At 37.4% G+C, this 18,844-nt stretch overlaps 3 pseudogenes; 1 reads left to right on the plus strand and 2 right to left on the minus strand.

The window, feature by feature from the left end:
• Window positions 1-147: 147 nt before the first annotated feature.
• On the plus strand, window positions 148-5,316 carry LOC148295422 (uncharacterized; annotated as a pseudogene).
• Window positions 5,317-10,903: 5,587 nt separating this feature from the next.
• On the minus strand, window positions 10,904-12,658 carry LOC110761653 (receptor-like protein 3 pseudogene; annotated as a pseudogene).
• A 1,114-nt stretch (window positions 12,659-13,772) lies between these two features.
• Window positions 13,773-18,428, minus strand: LOC110761652 (tyrosine-sulfated glycopeptide receptor 1-like; annotated as a pseudogene).
• Window positions 18,429-18,844: the final 416 nt, after the last annotated feature.

The following is an 18,844-nucleotide window of genomic DNA, read 5'->3' on the forward strand; positions in this document are numbered from 1 at the left end:
GCCTATACGTGGTCCGTCCTTGTAGACTAGGAAGTGGGCACCAACTATAAACTCCAATACTACTACTCTTGTGAAGGTTTCTATTTCAATGCATCACTATTATTTTTATGTCTTAATTTGATTTTAGTTTTTTTCTTCTTCATATAAATGGAGTAACAGATATATGATGTAATTTGTTTCTCAGATGAATAAAGAATGGCTGCAATTTAACAGGTTGACCATATATAACTTGAAAGAGTATTAGGTTTTCAGTACTATTAACTTTATCTTTTTTTATTAAATAAAACTTTATTATAGATTTTCAGATGAATACAGAAAGGGAGCACGACAGTTTGTCAATGTGGCACAAAGACATGTGGGAAACTTAGATATTATAGTATGCCCTTGTTTGGAATGCAGAAACCTACAACATCACCACTTTAATTTAGTGTATGAACACTTGGTCATAAAAGGCATGGATCCTGCGTACACCACTTGGGTTTTTCATGGTGAAAGTCCAAGTAATAATGTTCAATATGAAGATGTGGAAATGCCTGAGGCATATAGGTTGTACCATGACTTTTATTTTCAAAATGATGAAGTTGAGGGGTACCCTTGTGAAAGTAAAGAGGCAGAAATTGAAAATTTTGTTAGAGAAGTTGAAACTCCTTTGTTTCCTGGTTGTACTAAGTATACAAAGATGTCAGCAATTGTTGCTTTGTTGAAGTATAAAGCAACACATAGTCTTACAGATAATGCTTTTGATGAAATGCTTCAAATTTTTGGTGATATGCTACCAGAAAATAACACACTTCCTGGTTCATTATATACAACCAAAAAGATATTTAAGGCATTTGAACTCGGATATGAGAAGATACATGCATGCGTGAATGATTGTTGTCTATTTAGAAATGATCTTGAGATGGTAGAGGAATGTCCTACATGTGGTTCTTCGAGATGGAAAGTGAATCAACGCAATTCTAAAATTGAAAAGGGAATCCCTGCAAAAGTATTGCGTTACTTTCCAATAGTACCACGATTGAGGAGGATGTATGCAATAACTGAGACTGCTGAACAATTAAGGTGGCACTCAACACATAAAAGTCAAGATGGTAAGATGAGACATCCTGTTGATTCCTTGGCATGGGATAGGATAAACAAGAAGTGGCCTTCTTTTGGATTAGACCCTCGAAATATTAGATTTGGCCTTTGTACTGATGGTTTTAACCCTTTTCAAGATCTTAGTTCTAGATATAGTTGCTGGCCAGTTATCTTGGTTATATATAATTTGCCTCCTTGGTTATGCATGTCTAAGGAGAGTTTGATGTTGACTTTACTAATCCCAGGTCCAAAACAGCCAGGTAATGACATAGACATTTATTTGGCACCACTTATAGATGATTTAAAAGATCTATGGAATAATGGGGTGAAGGTGTATGATGCATTTAGTAAGGAGATGTTCAACCTAAAATCTGTTTTGATGTGGACAGTAAATGACTTTCTAGCTTATGGAAACCTATCCGGATGGTCTACCAAAGGAAGGTTTGCATGTCCAGTTTGTCGTAAAGACACATGTGCTGATTGGTTGACACATAGTCATAAATTTTCATACATGGGTCATAGAAGATTTCTTGCTATGAATCATCCATATCGCAAGAAAATGAGTTGGTTTAATGGACATCATGAAGATAGGAGTAGACCAAAGATTTCTACAGGTGAAGAAATTTATCTTGAAGTTGATAGCATTATGACTGACTGGGGGAAAAAGAACAAGAATGGAAGAAAGAACAAACAAAGAAAAGACAACAAGGGAAAAAAAGAAACCAAGGAAAAGAAGGAAAAAAATACGAAGAGGAAGAGGAATCAAATGAAAGATGCAAATTTTTCTGATCTTATATGGAAGAAGAAATCAATATTTTTTGAGCTGCCATATTGGAAGGTATGTTATAAATGATAGTATTAGTAGTTAGTGTCTATTGTTTCTATTTAATTTCTTTTTTTTTCCCCATCGTACTACTACAAAACTGGTCAAAAGGTACGGTCATAAGAGCACAAATACAAAATTGTGCTGTCTTTACTAACATTAAACATAAATAAATTATATTTGTGCTCTTTTCATATAAAACACAAATAAATGTGCCAAATATGTTGATATAGAGCACAATTTTATATTGAACACAGTTAATCGTGCTCAATTGGTTGTGTAAATTGATTTGCGTGCTATCTGACAAGTTTTTAATAAAAATAAATGATTTAATTTTGATAGACACAAACAATTGTGTCTTAATTAAGACAAAAAAAGTCAGCAATAGTTACCATTTTCAATAATTGACTAATAAATATACAGTAGTTGAATAGTATATATATACGTACAACTGGTCTTCGAAGGAGAGCGGTAAGAAGGAGAGCGGGAAGAAGGAGAAGAAGGAAGAGAAGAGAGAGGGATGGAAAAAAAAGAAAGAAAAAAGCGGGATATGGGAGACGCGCAAAAGAGGAAGAAGAGGAAAAAATTGCAGAGTGACAGAGGAAGAAGCAGGAAAAAAGGAAAGAGAGAGAGAGAGAAGAAGAAGAAGGAAAATAAAAATAAAAAGAGAGGGAGAGATGGAAAGTGACGGAAGGAAGAAGAAGATGGGAAAAAAATTTAAAAAAAATGAAGGCTTTGGGAGAGATGAGATATGGGGAGAATAAAAAAATTTAAAAGAAAGAAAAAGAAGGGTTGGTTTGGGCGCATCTGAATGCAAATGCATGCTCTCACTTTTTTTATTTTATAATATTTATTATTTAGAGTACTAATTACACAGAGGGAAGGGAAAAGAGCCTTGGTCAGTGAGAAAGATTCCATCTATATATTTTTATTAAATTGCCATTGTAAATATTTTATTATGGGAAAGATTATCCTCTTATATTTTATTACATTATTACTATTTATGTGTCAGTTATAACAAAATTTATTATATTTAAATCATTAAATACAAATAATGGTGATTAATTTGGTTAAGAGCATTGACCAACCATAATTGTCACCAAAATAATTAGTTACTTAAAAAAATGTGACTATTGCTTTCATTTTTTGTAGTGTAATCTGACCGATGTGACAACATGAGACACAAAACCAATATTTGTGCCCAATGTATATATTTTTGACATAAATCGTGCTGAATATATATTTTTGTTACTTATATCGTGCCCAATAATTTACATGTAATAAATTATTTTTTTATTCATTTAAAAACCCCACGCCTTTCATAAAGAAAAAGTAAATAAATAACCCCTAAACAAAAAAATGAAAGGAACAATTTGTGTCTGGCTGCTGAGAATAGGGTGAGGAAGGAACAATTTGAATTTGTTTATTTGGTCATTTGTGCACTTTTGAACCTTTGTACTATGTTTTCCTTGATGTGAACAGTGTTTTGACTACTATTGCAATGGCTACTATAACACCATATTGCTTATTGATTTACAGAATCTACTTCTACGTCATAATTTGGATGTCATGGATGTAGAGAAGAATATTTGTGAGAGTATTATTGGAACACTTTTACTTATGAAGGGAAAATCTAAGGACGGCATCAAATCTCGTAAAGACTTGGAAAATATGGGGATTAGAAAAGATTTGCACCCCAAAAAAACAGGAAAGCGTTTTTATCTATCTGCAGCACCTCACACTCTATCAAAGAAAGAGAAGGAAACTTTTTGTTGGAGGCTTGCCAATTTAAAACTACCTGATGGTTATGGTTCAAATATTGGAAATTGTATATCCTTGGAAGATAGTAAGATATTTGGCCTCAAGTCCCATGATTATCACATGCTAATGCAGCAATTGTTGTCGGTGGCATTGAGGGGCCTTTTACCTAAAGGTCCAAGGACTGCAATTTTTCGGTTGTGTGCATTCTTTAATGAGTTATGCCAAAGAGTTGTAGATAGAAACAAACTAGAAAAATTGGAGGAAGACATTGTACAGACATTGTGCATGTTAGAAAGGTTCTTTCCTCCTTCTTTCTTTGATGTAATGGTGCATTTGACAATCCACCTAGGACGGGAAGCTCGTCTATGCGGACCGGTTCAATATCGTTGGATGTATCCATTTGAGAGGTAGTTTTCAATTTATCAAAACTAAACTTGAAATGAAATTTGTTTCAATTCTAACTCATTGATATTTTAGGTATATGAAAGTGTTGAAAGGATATGTTATGAATCGTGCACGACCATAAGGGTGTATGGCTGAACGCTACCTAGCTGAAGAGTGTGCTTTGCTATGTAGCAGGTATATAAAGCAAGCTGATGATATAGGCTCCAGGAAGGCGCGCAATGAAGAGTTTGAAAATGATTTACTGATGGAAGGGCGTCCAATATCTCAAGGAAAACAAATAATTCTTACAAATGAGATGTTACAAAGTGCTCATCGCCAAGTGTTGTTCAATATGGTAGAAGTGCAGCCATATATAGAGTAAGTTTTTGTAACCTTTTTACTAATTTGCAACTTGCATGGAAGTGACATTTCAAAAAATTCCTAACACATTACTTACTATGTTAGGATGAACTTAGGCACTCAAGTAGACATCTATTAAAGAATGAAACTTTATTACAGAAAAAGCACGTGGAGTCATTTAGCACATGGTTGGATGCTAAGGTATTAAGAGATCTTATCATAATTAATGGATTTTGAATTTTATGTAATTGACACTTATATCTAAAACATGCTTACATTTTGGACAGATTAGGGCAGAGAAGATGGTCCACAATGTGTCAAATACTTTAAAGTGGCTTGCACGTGAGCCTAGTCGCTATGGAATTTCATATTCTGGTTTTATTATCAATGGTCTTCGGTTTCACACTAAAGAATCTGAGAAATCTCGTCAAAACAGCGGTGTTTCACTTGAAGCAACAACTATTTGTGTATCTAGTGCAAGAGACCATACACCAGTCACAGGGAAAGTAGCTTATTATGGGGTTTTGAGAGAAGTCATAGTCTTGTCATATCATGAATTTTATATTGCTTTATTCAAGTGTGATTGGGCAAGCATTGTGAATGGCATCAAACTAAATGATGGATTTACCTTAGTTAACCTCCACGAAGGACAAAGTCAGTTTGAAAGGGATCCTTTCATTTTAGCATCACAAGCTAAACAAGTTTTTTATTCTAGGGAGGATGAGACATCTAGTTGGTATGTTGTCATGAAAGCACCTCCCAAAGGATTTCAAGATTTGGAGATATCCGACGAGATGGAAAGTGGCACATCTACCCCATTTGATGTATTAGAACTTGATTATGATGATGATGATGAGAATGAACAATATGTGCGAATGGACGTCGATGGAATGTTTTTTGATGAGTAGTGTAATAAATCATCTAACATTGGATGTGAAAGGATAATATTAAATATATGTCTTCGCTTGGTGTATTTAACATCCTCTCTTTAAAGAGTGGTGATTTTTTAAATTTCAATGCCAGTTGATAGTATATAGGGATAATATGTCACTACATAGCTAAATCATGTACTTATTGTTTTCTAGGTTGGTTGCTGTCAAAGTCTTTTGACAATTATATCACAAGATGTCTGGTGGTGAGGTGAGACTAATTTTATTTTATTTTACTTTTCTTCAAAGTGAATAATACTTGGTACTAATTTTATTTATGTATTTGTGCTGTGAAGTCTTCTAAGATTGTTGTGAAGAGAACAAAACAAATCAAGGCAGCATTGGTTATTGCAACTGAACGTAGAAGTTCGGGAGTTCATATATGTAATGAGAGGATGAATAACAAAGAGAAACAACCAAGAGGTACACAACAAGATAATTCGCAGCAGAAAACTACAATGAGAGGACAGCGTGAAAATGAGGTTAGAACATCTAATTTGAGGTCCAATTTTTCATCTACTCTACCAGCCACTGATGTAGAAGAGCAACCAGCACAAGTTGAAAATGTTGCACAAATCAAAGAACAAAAAAAGAAGCGAGGTCCTACTAGAAGGCAGTTATTCCCCTAGGCAAAAAATCACGGTTAGAAATTAGTTTCAATCTCGGGGGACAACTATGTGGTCCAAATTCAGAGTCTTTTGCCTCATTTCTTGGGGTCTTAACCCGAGCGCATGTGCCTGTTGTTATGTCAAGTTGGAAGGACCTTAAAGAAAAAAACAAGGATGAGCTTTGGTCATTAATTCAGGTTTGCTTTTTTTTTTTCTTAATTATATACCAAACTGTTATTCGACCTGTTCTCTACTTGGAAAATGAACTGCTATTGTATTTGAAAATACAGCAAAACTACATAGTGGGAGATGAGCATAAAAACTTTACTTTTAGGATGATGGGAAAATATTGGAGACAATTTAAATCAAAAATAACAACAGCAATTTGTGAAGCAAGTAAAAGAAAGCATAAGGCACGTGCCATTGCCCTTGTTAAGCCAGACAATGTAAAGTCAAAGGAAGATTGGGACAAATTTGTCAAAGAAAGACTTGGAGCAGAATTTCAAGTAAGTATTTCTTTCTTAGCAATAATTATACTTTCAGGTATTCTTATCACACTACTAAAAAAACAAAGACTAGCTACTGCTTTGAATTTGTGTGTATTATTAATTTTAGATACAATTAATAGCCCCCTTTAAGCATAATTTAGATACATTTCTTAAGTTTAACTGTCCCTTCATAATTTTCTTTTTAGCATTTTCCAACGGCTTCTTCCTTTTGATTTGAATTCATTAATTTTTTCAATTTGTGATGTCCAAGTATCCATTAATTGGTGTTGTCCACTGGTTTCTTCTTTTTGCTTTGAATCAATTTTTTGCCTTTCAATTTGTGAGGTCCAATGGTATATAAGAGGATTCATAAACATGGTTACATTTCAACAAAAAACCATTTTCACTAAGCAATCCCATGGATGAATCACACATAATCTTTAATAGGCATGGTGGGAGAATTAGTCTCCAAAAAAAATTCACAAGGCACTTTAATGAATTTGTATCTAAATAATTAGTGGCTAGTAGCCACATTTCTAGTAGTGTCAATTTCTAACTTTTTTTTGCCACTGATGTAACTATTTGTCTCTTGCAGAAACTAAGTGAAAAATTTAGAGCAATGAGAAAGCAGCAAAAGTACACACATACAATGAGTCGAAAAGGTTATGCCCGTATGGAGTATGACATGGTATGATTACTAAGCATACGACCAAATATTTAGTTTAATTTTTTTTTTCAAGTAGATACCTAATTTGTTCTCATGTAGAAATTAAATCATCCAAATCCTGAAGAAATAAATAGAGTGACATTGTGGACAAAAGCGCATGAGAGAAAGGATGGTACACCAATTAACAAAGTTGTTAGCAACATATTGGTAAGACACCAAATGGAAATTTCAAATTAATATTATTTGTCTGTGTGACTTTAGTCAGTTGAAGCTGCTGGGTTTATTTTGTTGAAGTTGATGAGGTTTGGTTATGATGCATTAATTTTTATAAGAATATTTATTTCTGCGTTAGTGATATTAGTTTATTAAGCTTATGTGAATCTATGATAATTAATGGTCATTCTCCATCAAGCAACTGTCTACCAAAATCAACATCAATGGACCATCTTGCTAATCTAGTCCTGTAGTGAACTTGTGATATTCATAAAAAAGAGTAAGAAGTGTAAAAGGGAGATATAGATATAACTGGCGATATAGATATAACTGGCCAAAAGAAAAGGGTTAAGAGAGAATTTGCCATGGAAATTAAGAAGTGTATAGGGCGGTAAAGCAGAAATTCCCAACATCTCATTTCTCCCCTTTCTGCAGGCTTTCATTGAGATCAGGATTCTCATGGAGCCATGCATATGCATGTGGATGGATTATGTGAGCATATAAAACTTACTTAAGATCCAAGTGATCTTATAGACCCTTTTTAGAGATGGACCGGAATAGTTTCAATGGCTGCAAAATTGAAGTCCCCACTACAAAAAAATTGCTCATAGGACACTATTTTCTTTTGTGCTCTTTGAGCTTTAAAGGCACAAATATTTGTGTTTACTGTCAGTAGCCATGGTGCACCCACATTTTAAATGTCGGTCTCCTCTATAGGAGTTTCCATTGATTATAGAGCACAATTTTGTGATTCATGGCCAAAGTATTGAGCACGAATAGTCTCTATATGTGCTTTTATAATGACAAGTTGATTAGACGTTTTTACAGCTTCCACAAAAATTCTGAAATCGTGCTCAATAGTCTTAAATTTTGTAATATGTGTGGGGTATTTTAGTAAAGGCTTCTTCTCAGGCATTTGTTCCAACATGTTCTCTGCATAAAACAACAAATCCATCAATTAATTTCAAAAACTTCCAAAATCATATAGAAATTTGGAAGAATTAAAAGGAAATTCTGGAAGAGTAAAGAAGAAGCCACATTCGATCTCTCAGCTACCAAATAAAAAATTAGACAAAATTTTATATAATTATAAAGGATAAGCTATGAAACCCAATGAAATCAGAATGGTTGAATGAGAGGAAAGATGAGATGGTGGTGGGGTTTACCAGTACAGATGATAGATCTTTGGAGGAGAGGAGTGAGTTATAAATCTGGAGGTTCAGGTCTAGGTGTCCAGTTTAAAAACTGTGTTCTATGTACACAAAATTGGCACAATTATTTGTGTTTTATGTGAAAAGAGCACATATAAGACTTATTAGTGCTTAATGTTAGGAAGAGGGGCACAATACTGTATTTGTGTTCTTATGTTCATGCTTGTTGACCAGTTTTGTAGTAGTGCCCGTAACCATGGTAATGCCCTTCTTCATAGCAGCCTTACTTCTCTGATATAATTCGGGCACTTTTTATTTAATTTGTGCCATCTTTCTTAAAATTTGGAAATCGAACTGCAATCTAAGATGGGGAAGAAGAGAAATCGAAACAGAGGCCATGCACACCTTGCTGCATTTACAGATCAATGAAGATTGCGTTTATAAATTGTCCATGTTCATATTCTTTAGAGTTAAAGTTAAGGACATGACTATTGAAGAAGAGATTGACATCCCTCATTTTCGCATATTGAAAAGGAAAAGTTCCTGAGGTAGGGATACAAGAATATGGCTTCTTCTGTCACGGATGACATGATCAACAATTGAGAAGAAGTCATGACAATAACAAGTAGTAGATCTTCTGCACATCTACAACTGGAGACAGCAAAACAAGTGCTAGTGAGGAAACCTAATGTTAGATGGTCATGAAATGTACATTTACTATATAAAGTTTCACATACAAGGATCACAGTGCAAAACCACCAGTTATATATAAATGCTTAGGCATATGCACATAGAATCACATGAAGTAAAAGGTCTTGAATCAAAACCCGTGACTTATATCTGTTTGTTTTATATGTTATAGAAAGATATAAAGACGTGCAATGAGTCGAAAGAGAATCCACCATCGAGAAATTCTATATGAGATGATGCTATAGCAAGAGTTATAGGACCTGAAAGTCGTGGCCGAGTTCGAGGGCTTGGGTTTGGTGCAACACCCTCTAGAGTAGATGCAGTAATTCAAGGCAGCGGACGAGTGAAGGAACTTGAGTCCGTAGTGAAATCTCAATCTCAAAGGATGGAGCTAATTGAAGCCAAACTTGAAGCATTTATTAAAATGTCTCAAGAGGTATACAACTCTTAAAATAATTTACGAAGCATTTATTCATATAGTTATTTATTAAATCACAAAAAAAAAAAATTCAAGCTTCTCTTTAATTGTTTACAGCCTCACAATAAGAATGTGGAGGATATGATAAGTGCACATGCATGTACTCAAGTAAGTATATATTTTTCATGATAATTATAGCATGATTTAGTAAACTGTGAGATAGCTTATAATTTCTAAATTATTGTCCTCTTCCATTGTATTTCATATAGTCACAACAAGGAAGCCGTCATAATGTACAAGATAAAAGTTACAATGTGAATTCAAGATGTGGTCAAAGTAGCAATCTTGAGTATGGAAGATGCCAACTCTTACACTGGTACAATTTTGAGCTGGAGCAAGTTGTAGCTGAGGGACATATTGCCTCAACAGACCCAAGTGTTAAAGTTCATCATATGCCTCTTGGACGCGATTGTTGGAAGGTTTGGGTTGATGAAGTGCTTGATGAACAACTTAACTTGTATAGGCCCACAGATGAAGCACGAAGACTTGGTGAAGCTTTAGGCAGTACTGTTGCATGGCCAAAAAGCTGTATAAAATTGCTTCACTAAGGTATTTTTCAATTTACTTTGACATTGAACATTCAAAGTTTCTATATAACATAATAATCCCTTTTTTGCTACATATGTTATTTTTTCAGGTGCTTAGACTATGTTTGACAATGCTTCCAAATTGCAATACTCACCATTTTGATAAGGATTTTGAGGTGCAACTAACCAAGTTTCTAAAGCATGTTTCAGCAAGATCTGAGTGCAATCAATCATGTTTTTAGATTATTTTGACAAGGATTTTGAACTGTAATTATATGCATAGAACAATCATTTTGCACAATTAGAATAATTGGGATGAATATAACTTTGTAATATGTATGGAACTCCTTATTTATCTTTTGAATGAAAGCTTTGTATTCTGGGATGCCTTATGAATGTGAAGTAAGTAAATATTTATGTTTATCATAGAGCTTCTATTTATAGATAAATTATACTTTTATCAGGTAATTTTGATAATTATTTTAAAAAAAACATATATATTTGATATAACAACGCGCATTGCTTGTTGTCAAAACATAAACAACAACGAGCACAGACATGTTGTCATAATATTATAAGACGACACGCTCGGCACGTTGTTGTCAATCGCTCCTACAACGTGCGCGTGTTGTGGTTAATGTTGTTTACAACAAGCGCCAAAATAAACGACGACGTTCAACGCGTGTTGTCGAAAGCCCTACACCTTTTAACGAGATCGGCTTCAACAATGTGCGCCGCATGTTGTCAATATGTTTTCACAACGCACATTGCGCGTTGTGAAATGACTTTTTTCTTGTAGTGGCGGAAGTTGGACAGCTCCTTGTACTACTGATTGGTAGCATTGTTGGGCTTCACAAAAAGAGGCAACTCTAGAAAACTTTCCTGCACCTTATGATCACCGGTCTCTTTCGAGGTCAAAGCCGGCATCCCACAAAGCTCAGTGGGAAATCCTCCTTCAAAAAGGTTATTGGACAAGTCCATGTAGAAAAGATTAGGCAGAGAACCCAACCAACCGGGAATCGAACCGGTTATGAGGTTGTATGAGAGGTCCAAGGCTTGAAGATTTTTAAGCTTGGCAAGCCAGGAGGGTACTTGACCTGTGAATAGGCAACCACCAAGAGCCAAAACCTTAAGGTTAAGGAACCCATCTAGCTCTGCTAGGTTTTCATCATTAGGCACAGGCTCAAGTAGAAAATTCTTGGTCAAGACCAGAGTGGTCAGGCTCTTGCATCCCATTAGAATCCTAATAGCCCCAGTGGCATTTGTAAGGTTATTTATAGAGAGAGAGAGGAAGGAGAGGGACTTTAGTGCAACTATTTCAGGAGATATCTGGCCTGTGAGCTGAGTGCTGGCTAATCTGATTGCTTTAAGTGATTTGCAAGAGTAGAGACTTTGAGGTAACTCACCGGTGAAGTTGTTGTTGCCGAGGTCAAGCATGGTGAGGCGCGGGAGAGTAGTGAAATTGAAGGCAGAGAGGTCTCCAGTCAAGTGGTTGAACCTCAAAATCAGGGTGGACAGATTTGCGCAGTTGGTGAGAGATGGAGGTAGATGACCTGTGAAGTTGTTAATGGAGAGAAGAAGATTTTCCAACCTTGAAAGCTTGCCAATGTTGCTTGGGATTGGGCCTGAGAATTTGTTTGAGGAGAGCTCCAACATCTTGAGTTTGGTTAAGAGCACAATTCCTTTGCTAATGTGTCCCGAAAGGCGATTTCCAGGCAGATAGAGCTCTTCAAGATCAGCAAGGTCGAAAATCTCACCAGGGAGATAACCGGAGAGGTAATTGAAGCCTGCCCGGAATACTTGGAGCTTGGAACATGCTCCGACTCCAGGTGGAATTTCGCCAGTAAATTTGTTGACGGACAAGTTTAAGATGGTGAGGGAAGTGTGATTGTTACGATTGTTGCATAAAAAAGAGATGGGGTTGGAGCCAGCAAAGTTGTTCCTCCTGACATTGAAAGTTGTGAGAATGGCTGCAGCCGAGGCCGGGACAACAATTGAACCATTAAACAAATTGCTAGACAAGTCTAGAGTCTCAAGCCTGGTGGTTTTGGAAGAGAATACCGGTAAGTGGCTGGTGAGGCGGTTGTAGCTCAAGTCGAGAACATGGAGACTAGAGAGGGAGGAAAACAAGTCATTTGGGAGAGGACCAGAGAAGGAATTGTGGGAGAGATTAAGGTGGGTGAGATGTGTGAGGTTGGTGATAGATGGAGAGATAACACCAGATAAGCGTCTCCAAGGCAGCCATAGACGAACGACACGGTGATCATCGTCATCTTGCTGGCAACTTACTCCTTCCCAGGAGCAACAGTCAGTAGAAGAAGACCAATTCAATGGTGGCCTGAAAGCCAAGGACAAGAGGGAGGCACGATCCACTTGGGCACAAGCAGCAGAGGCAGAACAAGGCAGCAGAAGAAAACTGAAAAAGAGAAAGAGCTTGTTCAGGTTGGAAGAGGCACTTGCTTTGTTGTGTTCCATCTTAATTATGAACACCATCCCATTGAAATTGTTGGTACCAATCTTAAGTACATGCATGTAATGTTAAGTACATGCGTATACGTATATGTTAACACATGTTGACATTGACCAAGAAAACAGAGAGCCCCTTAATAGAAAATGGGAAAAGTACTTTGCCATATACTAGTCCGGAGGTGGCGCGGCAGCTCCAGCCGCGAGGCCTTGGTCTGATTGCTATCTTCTTCTGTTTTTTTTCTTTTTTCTTTTCCTGTTCTTTTTTCTTCTGTTTTTTTTGGTTGGTCTGATTTTTCTTTTCTTTTTTTCATTTGTCAATATTTTTTTTTCAATTTTCAGTTTTTTTGTTCCACTTCATTTTTTTATTTTGCTTCACGAGTGTATATTGATTTTATGATAAAACCATCATTTATTATTCAATTTCATATTTATTTTAAACTAAAGATAATATTATTTTATTATCTAGGTTTTTCTAAAATTAGAATTTTTTTATTATTATTTTTATTATACATTATTATTCTCAAAGTATACATTTTTCATTTTTTGAAACAATTTTAGTCTTTAAAATATCAGAATTTTTTAAAACAATATTTTTTAGGATAGAAATTAGCAAAAATTATACTTGAAAAATAACTCACAAATTATTTTCCTCAAATTGACCTACCAGAAGTGTTTTCACTATTTTTGTTTTCTGAATCTGTTTTCCAATTAACATACCAGACCCATTTTTGAATCCTGAAAATGCAAATTCGTTTTCTCGTTTTCATTCTCATAAAATATTCTCAAAAAACATTCTCCGAAAACGTTACCGAACGGGCCCTATAACACATTTACAAGACAATCCAAGGATTAAAAATTAGCGCACAGAAAAAGGAAAAAAAAAAAAAAAACCTCTTCTCCTTTAGTAATCAGAACACACAACCCAACTTAAAAACTCAAAACCCCAATTTTATTTCAAGTCTGACAGACATGACGAATTCTATCGCTTTTGCTTTTTCTCACTCTAAAACTCAAAAAGGAATTTCATATGTCAATTCAATTCATGACTAATTATCACTCTAATCTCTAGTACATTTGTTCTATTGAATCCCTCTCTAACACCCTTTTCTTTTATTAAACAAAGTTTCTTAAATCTCTACCCCCTTTATTCTGGTAACACAATATAACTTAAATCAAAGACACTTTATTCAACTAACCCTGCTGCTTGTTTTCTTATATCACCTGATGAATTCCCATGCATTTGGATCAAAATATTTTCATGTCAAAACCTGAAGGTTTAAATACATACTTTCTATACCTACCAACTAATGGAATTTTCTTAGCATCAATTCTAAAACCAATGCTGAAACTGATGCAAAAAGATATCACAAAGACGACTGCAACAAGCAGCTTCTTCCTGTTATATCTTTGCGAAGCTGGATATACTGGTGGAAGGCTTTGAAGGCTTTGAGGGCAAGAGCGGTTTGGAGTTGGAGGGCCACATAAGCCTGGATTTCCTTCAAAGCTGGAGGTGGTAAAAGTATCAAACTGACTTCCGGTTGGTACAAGTCCCTGAAGATCGTTGTATGCCACATTAAAGAAAGAAAGGAAATTCAGACCTTTGAGAGAAGCAGGGATTTCACCAGATAGATGGTTATGGGAGAGATCCAATCTCTCTAAGTTGGTGAGGTTAGAAATTTGATCCGGGATGCGGCCAGAGAAGTTGTTATTGTTGTGAAAATGGACAAACACTTTCACTCACTCCCCTAATGATCTTGTTGTTGATGGACTTTGTGACACACACAAGGATGGATGAATCACACACACACACACACTTGAGAAACCAACCAAGCACAAAGTGACACAAGAATTTATAGAGGTTCAGCAATTGCCTACATCCTCTTGGTGATCCCCTTGAGAAATTCACTAATGAAAGAATAAGTTACAACTTTGGTTTACAAATAAACCCCCTTAGAACTCTATTCTCTCCCAAGCTCTCTTTTCTCTCTCACCCCTTGCTCAACACTTTGATGCACTTGTGAACACTCTCTCGCACTTGGTGTTTCCCTCCTTTGGTGTCTAGACACTCAAGACCCAACTCAGCTCTCTCTTGAACTGATTGCCTTCTCTCTCTTCCTCCCTTGGTGAGATAACCTCCCTTTGAACACAATAGCTCCCAGCTACTTGACAACTTTGAGATTAACCACACTTGTTGTCTTGCATCTTCTTTTCTTTTGTAGGCAGACCTTTGGACTTAGTAGAGGGCTGCAATTACTCCTTCACGTTCTTGCTTTCAGCTATCAACCTAAACACAAGGTTAGGCAAACCAGAAAACAAGCCATAAAGCATGCACCCTTTGTCCCCTTGTCTCCCACCTAGAAAACCCTTTGGTACAAGTCAACAAACAACATTCAAATGGTGTTCCAACTTCTAAGGCATGTTGCCAAACTTCCTAGAACCCATAAAACTCTTTGGAGGCACTTGGAGTTAGGTAGGGAACAAGCACATGTGAAAGGCACCTTGAAAAACGCATGAAAAAACGAAACAGCACTACGGGCGACCGGTCGCGGATACATTGCGACCGGTCGCTGATACCTTTTGGATACCTTGCGACCGGTCGCAGATACCTTGCGACCGGTCGCTTCCTGCGAATTCTTCAGACTTCGAATCTGCTTCAAAACGACCGGTCGCAAATACCCAGCGACTGGTCGCTTCCTCCTTCACTTGCATACTTAATGTGAGCCATTTTTCCAACAGTTATGACTAAGGTCCAACACATGAATAAACTTCAATTGGCCAATCTCAATGGGGATATTGCCACTAAGGTTGTTACTACCCAGATATATGGCTGGAGGCAGCTTGGAGAGCTGCTTGTATTTCTGATTATTCGCGTTGCTGGACATGACAAAGATAGGCAACTCTAGATATCCTCTTTCCACTTGATCAACAGCCTCTTTTGATGTCAAAACTGGCAACCCACAGAGCATTTTTGGAAGTCCTCCTGTAAACAGGTTATGGGACAAATCTATGTAGAAAAGGTTAGGCAGACTACCCAACCAATTGGGAATAGAACCGGTTATAAGGTTAAATGCCAGGTCCAAGACTTGAAGATTTTTTAGATTGGTTAGCCAGGTGGGCAGTTGACCTGTGAATTGGCAACCCTCCATAGCAAGAAGCTGAAGACTCTGGAATCCATCTGGCTCTACTATGTTGTCATAATCTAGTAAAGTTTCGAACCCAAAGTTCTTGCCAAGGGTCAGAGTGATTCTTGCAACCCATGAGAATTTTAAGAGCCCCGGTAACATTTGTTAGGTTGTTCGAAGAGATGGAGAGATAAGCCAGGGATTTTAGTGCAACTATTTCAGGCAATATTTGCCCTCTCAGCTGATTACTGGCCAATCTAATAGCTGTAAGTGATTTGCAAGAGTAGAGGCTCTGTGGTAACTCACCCGTGAAGTTATTGTTTCCGAGGTCCAATTTGGTGAGGTGTTGAAGAGTAGAGAAATTGAAGGCATAGAGATCTCCAGTTAAGTTGTTGAAACTCAAATTCAAGATGGATAGATTTTTACAGTTTGTGAGTGATGGAGGTAAAGGACCTGTGAGGTAGTTGGAGTAGAGAAGCAAGCTTTCCAATCTGGAAAGCGTACCAATATGGCTGGGGATTGGTCCAGAGAATTGGTCTGAGGTGAGCCATAGGATCTGTAGATTTTTCAGGCGCTTGATGTCATCGCTGATGACTCCCGAAAGATGATTGAAAGGCAGAGAGAGCTCCTGGAGATTAGCAGCGTCATAAATGTCATCCGGGAGAGATCCTGAGAGGTAATTGAAGCCTGTTCGGAAGACTTGGAGCTTGAAACATACCCCAAGTCCGGAGGGGACTAGGCCAGTGAACCTGTTGAAGGACAAGTCCAAAATGGTGAGGGAAGTGTGATTGTCTCCATTGCTACAAAAAACAGAGAGGGGTATAGGACCAGTAAAGCTGTTGTAGCTAACATTGAAAGTGGTGAGAGTGCCTGCAGATACAGCGGAGACAATGAACGTGTTGTGAAAAAAATGGACAAACACTTTCACTCACTCCCCTAATGATCTTGTTGTTGATGGACTTTGTGACACACACAATGATGGATGAATCACACACACACACTTGAGACAACAACCAAGCACAAAGTGACACAAGAATTTATAGAGGTTCAGCAATTGCCTACATCCTCTTGGTGATCCCCTTGAGAAATTCACTTCATGAAAGAATAAGTTACAACTTTTGGTTTTACACAGAAAAACCACCTTAGAACTCTATTCTCTCCCCAAGCTCTCTTTTCTCTCACACCCCTTGCTCAACACTTTGATGCACTTGTGAACACTCTCACAACCCTTGGTGTTTCCCTCCTTGGTGTCTAGACTCTCAAGACCCCAACTCAGCTCCTAACTTGAACTGATTGCTCTCCCTCACGTTCTCCCTTGGTGAGTTAACCTCCTTTGAACACAATAGCACCCAGCTACTTGACCAACTTGAGATTAACCACACATTGTTTCTGCTTCAGTCACTTCCTCTTATTCAACTTGTTTTCTCCCTTGTGTTATCTTACTTCATCCCATTACCTACACAAGCCAATGGACAAGAGATAGGATATCTGATTGTCCTCCACGTTCTTTCCTTTTAGTCACCACTTAGACTAAGGGTCAGATCAAGTAGGTAATACAATCCAACTCAGCCAACTCCATTACACCAGAAAATGGAGAGTGAATCCTTCAAAGCAAGACAAACAATTGGCAATGAGTGCTCTCCCAACTATCCAGCAGGTAGTCCACCTTCCTTTACCTCAGAAGTGACCCACTAAGCCTCTGAAATCTTGTGGAAAGCGATAGCCCTCGAAAACACAGTTGAAAACACGTAAGAAAACGTCACAGCACGATTTGGGCAACTGGCGACCGGTCGCTTTTGGCAGAGTCGAAACACATTGAATCTGTGCTAGGGCGACCGGTCGCAAATAGCTGGCGACCGGTCGCTCGTCATTTTCGATTCAGACTTTGAATCTGTGTAAAAACGACCGGTCGCCCAAACCTTGCGACCGGTCGCTCACTCCTTCACTTGCATACTAAATGTGAGCCATTTTTCCAACAGAACGAAGATGGGATTGTGCCGTTGAATGAATTGCTGGACAAGTCAACCATCTGAAGTGCAGTGGTTTGGCTGGAGGAGGATGATAACTGGCCGACGAGATGGTTGAAGCTTAAGTCAAGGACCTGGAGGCGATGAAGAGAGGAAAACAAGTCATCTGGGAGAGGACCTGAGAGGGAATTCCGGGAGAGATTGAGGTGGGTGAGATAGGTGAGGTTGGTGATATACGGAGATATGACACCACTTAAGCCTCTCCCAGGAAGTGATGCACGGATGACGCGTTGATGATCTTGGTTGCAAAGTATTCCTTCCCAAAGGCAACAGTCAGTGGAAGCAGACCAATTCAATGGTGGTGATGATGATACCTTAGAAGCCAAGGACAACAGAACTTCGTGATCCACTTGGTCACAGGCAGCAGAGGCAAAGGAAGGCAGCAACACAAGGAAAAACCATTGACCCAAAAAGAGAAGAAGCTGTATTTTTGGTCCTTGGCAGGGTGTTGTTGGCACCTCCTCCTTCTCCTTGGAGGAGGTTTCTTTATTGTTTTTCATCTTAATGATCGCCATCCATATGCAACCATCGGTACCAATCTGTACATATAATTGTAATTATTTGACCATGTAGCTCTGGTGTGAGCGAGCTTCTGTGAACATGGAAGTACTTGGACACTACTCAGTAAACAGCCATTGACCTAGAGAGAAGGAGAGAGTCTCGAAGTCACATTGCATGAACAGATTAATCACAATAAAATGTGTTTAATAAGACATAAGCCAAAAATCAAGCACATCAAAAATGACTTTAATCACATAAAAAATGACTACCACACATAATAAATCTATCAAAAAGGGTGTCAATTTTCTTGGGAAGTTTGTCACATAGACCATGACATGAATGATTAACACATAAAAAAAATATATCACAGCAGCATTTAATTTACTTGATGTCTTTGTTCTATTGACCAATTGTGATTCCTCTCCAAACAGAAACTCAGTAGTTGGTACTTGCTACTTGGTATTAAAAAATAAAAATAAAAATTAGGCTTAAAGTCATTTTTAGTCCCTGTAGTTTGGCACTTCAACCACTTTTGACCCTGTAGTTTCAATTCCGTCAATTTTGAC

The sequence above is a fragment of the Prunus avium genome, chromosome 3, assembly GCF_965620075.1.
Source record: "Prunus avium chromosome 3, drPruAviu1.hap1.1, whole genome shotgun sequence".
NCBI classification, from domain to species: Eukaryota; Viridiplantae; Streptophyta; class Magnoliopsida; order Rosales; family Rosaceae; genus Prunus; species Prunus avium.